A 6,000-nucleotide genomic window follows, 5' to 3' on the forward strand; every position below is an offset into this window, starting at 1 on the left:
GTTTAGTTATTACTCCCTTGTTCTTTTGAGTTGGACATTTATGAATCGTGAAGAAGAAAGTTTTGTTCTAATCTTTTCTATTTTTTATTTAATAGGTACATTCTTATGTTTTTAATTTTTTGTTTGATATAGATCCTAAACTTCCATTTTCCTGTTTATAATAAATAGGAAATCTGTAGCAGGTGTTTTTTTTTATTATAAATAAATAGATATATATCATTTTCTTAAACTAATTACATATATAGAATATTTAGGAAGATATTTAGGAAGATACAGTTTACTTTTTTTTTTATTCCTAAAATAACCTTCTTCTGCCTGCATCTTCTTCATCGTGTTTGTGTTTGTTTTTTCGTCATCTTCTTCATGTCGTCTTCTTCAGGTAGGTGCGATTTCAGGTACGTTCTTCATTCTCCCCCGTCTTCTTCATCTGTCTTCTTTTTACTCGAGCTGTTACGAAAACGACAATTAAAGAACACAAAAAGGAACGTAGCGAGACCCCCATACTTAGTTGTTCGAAGTGCCAACAAACAGATTCAAAGCATTTCAACACGAGCTAATGAGCGTTTTCCAGGTACGTTTTTTTCATTCTTCGTCGCGCGATTCTAAGAGGAACAATTCTAAAAGTAATAATTGATCAATTTTCTGCTCGCGATTTGGTATTTCCATGCATGATTTGGTATTTTTACTTACGATTTCGTATCTCTTACTCGAAATTTTGTATTGTTTCATCCTTTGCTCGTGTGATTCTTTCTCCAATGTCTAGGTCCTCTTCCTCATTTTTTATTCTATTTCATCTAGGTTTTGTAAATTTTTTTTCATTTGTATTGTTTTAGGTTTCATTGATGTTTAATTGAAGTATTTTGATATTAGTAGTAGATTTGATGATTTCTACAAGTTTGATCTACTTTAGTTTTTCCTTGAGGCTTCATAACTTAATTTCTGTTTTTATTTATATTTGGGCCTTTTTTCCAATCAGTCATGAACTTTTTATCACTGATATTAGTAATCATGAACTTCCTATCACTGATATTAGTCTACTGATGATAGATATATATCATAATCTATCAATGATATTAGTCTATCATTGATAGATACTGTTTTCTATTTATTCTACTAGTCTATCAATGTTATGAGTTTAATTTTTGTTTCTTGCAGTGATTTGTAAATATGATTAAGCTTGTAGTAGTGGTGTTTTATAGTGGACAGTGGGATGATAAACATAATTACTTGAATTAGAAGACTAAAGGCATATTGGTTGATGAAATTGTGTGTTTTGAGAGTTTTACGAGTTTGATATTAAAGGAAATTCAATTGGATACATCTATTTCTTCAATACAATTATTGATCTTATTCGATTTTGGTATCAATGGCATTCAAACTGTGGGTGAAATTCATGAAGATAACGATGTTGCTTGGCTTTTGAATTTAGTTAAAGCACAAAGTACAAGATATCCATTAGTCATTCATGCCACTGATATGCTTTTAGAAGGGATTTCCAATAGTGGATTTGATAATTTTTTATGTGTTGTGTCTCCTTCTCTATTAATGATGATTTCAACATACTAACGGATGTTTATATTGGTAGCTTGTCTTCTACATTTGATTTGAAAGAGAAGGATATGTTTTCTAGTAAGGAAATAGTATCAAAGTCTTTCTACTACATAACTATAAAGAACAACTTCAAGTTCAAGAATGTGAGATCAAATTCTTAATCAATTATGTTGAAGTGCTCACAAGATGATTGTCAATGATACATCTCGTTATAAATGTGGGTTACTATGGAAACTTAGGAAGTATATTGCTAATCACAGTTGTTCTATAAATGTTATTCAAACTTCTTATAGACAAGCATCTTCATCATTGATTGGTGATTGTATGATAAAAGAATTTAGCTCTTGTGATCGTTTGACTCCAGATGATATTATGATTCACATGCGAACTAAATTTGGTGTAAGTGTTAGCTACTATAAAGTTTGGAGGGCAAAATAATATATTATGAAGTCATTGAATGGTGATGCAAAGGAATCTTATGCCTTGAGCCCATAATTTTTTACGAAGCTAAAAAAATGAATCCAGGTTTGTTTTTTTTCTCCTATCCTTTATATATCATGAATCATGCTTTCAATGAGTATGTAGTCACTATTTGATAGACTTGTTAAACTGTTATGGTCTATCACTGATATTGGTCTATCCGTGATAGGTCTTATAGTAAATGAACTTAAATGATAGGTCCTATAGTAAATGAGCATATCATTGATCTATCACTAATATTTGGTCTATTAGTGATAGATTTATTGTAAAACAACATGTAATTATTCTTTGATATATCTTTTTTTTATTTTATTGCAGGCTCATTCACTACGTATGAAATTGATTCCGAGAGATATTTTAAGTATTTTTTTATAGCAATTGGATTGTGTATTGAAGGGTGAAAATATTGTAGGCCAAACATATCAGTTGACAAACCTTTTTGAAATGTAAATATAGTGGAACTCTTTTGACGGCATCAACAAGTGATGGTAACAATAAGCTTTTTCCTCTTGCCTTTAGTATTGTAGACTTCGAGAATAATGCATCATAGAGATGATTTTTTAGAGTATAAAGAGAAGTTTAGAGGATCGAGAAGGTTTAGTTATTATACCTGATCAACATTTAAGTATTTCGAAAGGTGTTCAAAACGTTTTTCAACTGTTGAATGTTGTGTTTTTTTGCAACACCTTTTGAGAAGTTTGAAGTTGACATATAAGGACTCTTCTATTGATAATATATTTTTTAGGTATGGAAAAGCATATACTATTGTTGATTTTGAGCTAAATATGAGATGGATGGAGGCTATATATCCTAGCATACGAGACTATCTTAGAAATGTTGATTTCAAGAAGTGGGCTCGTGAGTGGCGTAGACGGAGAAGATATCAGATTATGACTATAAACATTTTAGAATACTTAAAAGTAGTTCTTAAAGAGTTTAGAGATTTACTTGTGGAATCACTACTTGATTCTATCAGATAATTACTTCAAAAATGATTTTATGATAAAAGTAAACCTATATATTGTATGAAAATCGTTTTGACTAGCTAGACTGAGGAAAAATTACGAACAGAACATTAGATATGAAGAAGTTTCACGGTAAGAGTTACTTGTTTTTGTGGGTAGTATCGCAAAATCTATCAGTGATTAAGTTCTATCCATGATAGACTTCTATCACTGATAGACTCAGATAGTTGGATCTTAATTAATTTGTTGTCTATGTGTCATTTTTCTTAGGTTAATGTAATTAATGATGTTGAATTTCAAGTGATTGATGGAAGCAATTACTTTATGGTACATTTAGATTCCAAATCAGGTACCTGTCATATTTGGGATGTTGATGATAGTCCATGTGCCCATGTACTTGCTGTTCTTCGTGGATGCAATATGGATACTTACTTTTTAGTTCCCAAGTATTTTTTGTCAAGTACCTTGATTTCGTGTTATGCTAGTTCTGTTCGTCCAGTTGGGAACCATGCTAATTAGAAGCCTACAAGTATTGACATGAGTATATTACCCCCAGTTATTAAGCGTCCAACAAGCCGACCTCAAAAACAAAGAATAATATCAATTGGCGAGCAAAAAAGTCAGACAAAGTGCAGTCGTTGTCGTCGTGTTGGTCACAACCGTAGAACGTATAAATTTTCACCATTTATACAATGATGTATCATTTACTATTGATGTGATTTTTATAGATCTAAATGCGTATGGTGCCAACATTTTTACAATGTTGTAGAGTTTGTCATTTTTACCATTTTTATTATTGGTGTGTTGTTATATTGTTCATAAGAACATAACATTTTGCTTGAGAAATATAGAACATTTTTTTTCCATTTTTTGTCAATAGTATATATATTCAATTTGCTTCTTATTCAATGTGAATTGATGTCACTGAAAGTATAGAATTTAGTCCTTGGAAATTTTCTCAGTAGAAAATACAAAATTTTCCAACATATTTTTATAGAATAAAAGCACAAAATCAAGTACATGTAAAAGAAAGTGGAATCGATTTCAAGTAATGTCACTATGATTTCTATCTCTGATATTGAACTATCATTGACATTGATCTATCATTGACATTGATCTATCACTGACCACCCATTACATAATAGCAAGTGTTTAGTCCTTAGAACTTTAAAATAGAAAGCACAAAGGGACATAATTTGCACTGATTCAACTAATGATAATTTTTTATATATATTTATATGACAAAATGAACTACATATGGAGTTATTGTGATCAATTTTAATGAATGTCATTGTGATTTCTATCACTGATATTGGTCTATCATTGTCATTGATCTATCACTGATCACACATTACATAATAACAAAAGTTTAGTCCTTAAAACTTTAAAATAGAAAGCATAAAGATATATAATTTGCACCGATTCAACTAATGATCCAACAATTTTCTATATTTATATCACAAAATGAACTATATATGAAATTAATGTCACTATGAAGTCTATCAAGGATTGTTTCTATCACTTATACTACTATTGTATCCACAAAAACTAAGGTATAATATCCCACAATATTAAAGTATTGAAATGTCCACAAAAACTAAGGTCTAATAGCCACGACATTAAACTAAGCCACAGCTACATTATTACATCTGAGAGATTTTTAGGTCAAAACTAGGAGTCATATCCTTGATTATAGGAGAATGTCTTATATGTTTTGAAGAAGCTCTCTTCTAGTCTTTTGCATTCTCCAATATCTTCTTTGACAGTTTAGGTTGTCTTTTCAGTCTAACATTTTCAACTTTCATCTTTGTATTTATCTTTTATTGAATAACCTGAAATGTCAATACTTAATTATAAGTTTATAAATATATATTGAGTCTATAAGTCATAAAGCAATATAGGAAATGTGACAATTGTTATACCTTCACTTTTTTTACCTTGTCATGCACCATTTTTTACCCTTTTTCATGTCTATTGTCTTTTTCCTCATTGTCTTCAATCTTTTGTAAATATATTATATAAATGTACCAATACACAAAATTGTAAAAGTTGTCAATATACTTTTTTATGATATAGTCTATCATTGAAAAATAAAATTAAATAACTAGATGTTGTTACTATTGGACTCCAATAAAAAGATGACAACATTTTATCAGTGATAGAAACCTATCATTGGTAGACTTTAATGAGCTGCACATTTGAAGTCTATAAAAACACAATAGCAACAACCTATTATTTAACTAGATGGTTACCTATTTTCCCTCAGCAAAGTGGTTTCTTCTATTTCTCTCTTTCTCATGATTTTCTTCAACCTTCTATAGATATTAGTATAGACTGTAATAAAAGATGATAACATTCTATCAGTGATAGAAACCTATCATCAATAGGCTTAATGAGCAGCACACTTGAAGTCTAAAACACAATAGTAATAACCTACTATTTAACTAAATGGGTACATCTTTTCCCTCAGTAATAGTGGTTTCTTCTATTTCCTTCTCTTTCTCACAATTTTCTTCAAGCTTCTATAGATATTAGTATACCAATAAAAGAAATAAAAATTTTGTTAGTAAACTATATGTACTTTATATAGTCTATCATTAGAAAAAAAAAAAAAGTAAAAGAACTTGAAGGCTTTAATACTTTTACCTATTTCTCCTTGACATAAGTAGTTGCATATTCAACTACTTTATCAATATTAGCATCAATGTTGGCATCTATCATTTCTAGACTCAAAGATGGAGGATGATTCTTTTCAAATGACTTTTGAGACTGTCTTTCACTTTGATATTTGTGTGCGACCTTCTGCTTCACAATTTTCATTAGAGAATGTAACAAAGTGAGAATCTCCGTTTGTCTGTTTTTAAGATCTTCAAAATCTTCTTTGTGTTGCCTTTTTAAACCTTCAATATCTTCTTGTAAAGAAGACATCATTACAAGAAATAACGGATATGTAGCTAACGACAAAGGCTATAAAAGACCTTTTATAACTTTTTTCAAAGATTCT

The sequence above is a fragment of the Benincasa hispida genome, chromosome 4 (assembly GCF_009727055.1).
Source record: "Benincasa hispida cultivar B227 chromosome 4, ASM972705v1, whole genome shotgun sequence".
Lineage (NCBI taxonomy): Eukaryota > Viridiplantae > Streptophyta > Magnoliopsida > Cucurbitales > Cucurbitaceae > Benincasa > Benincasa hispida.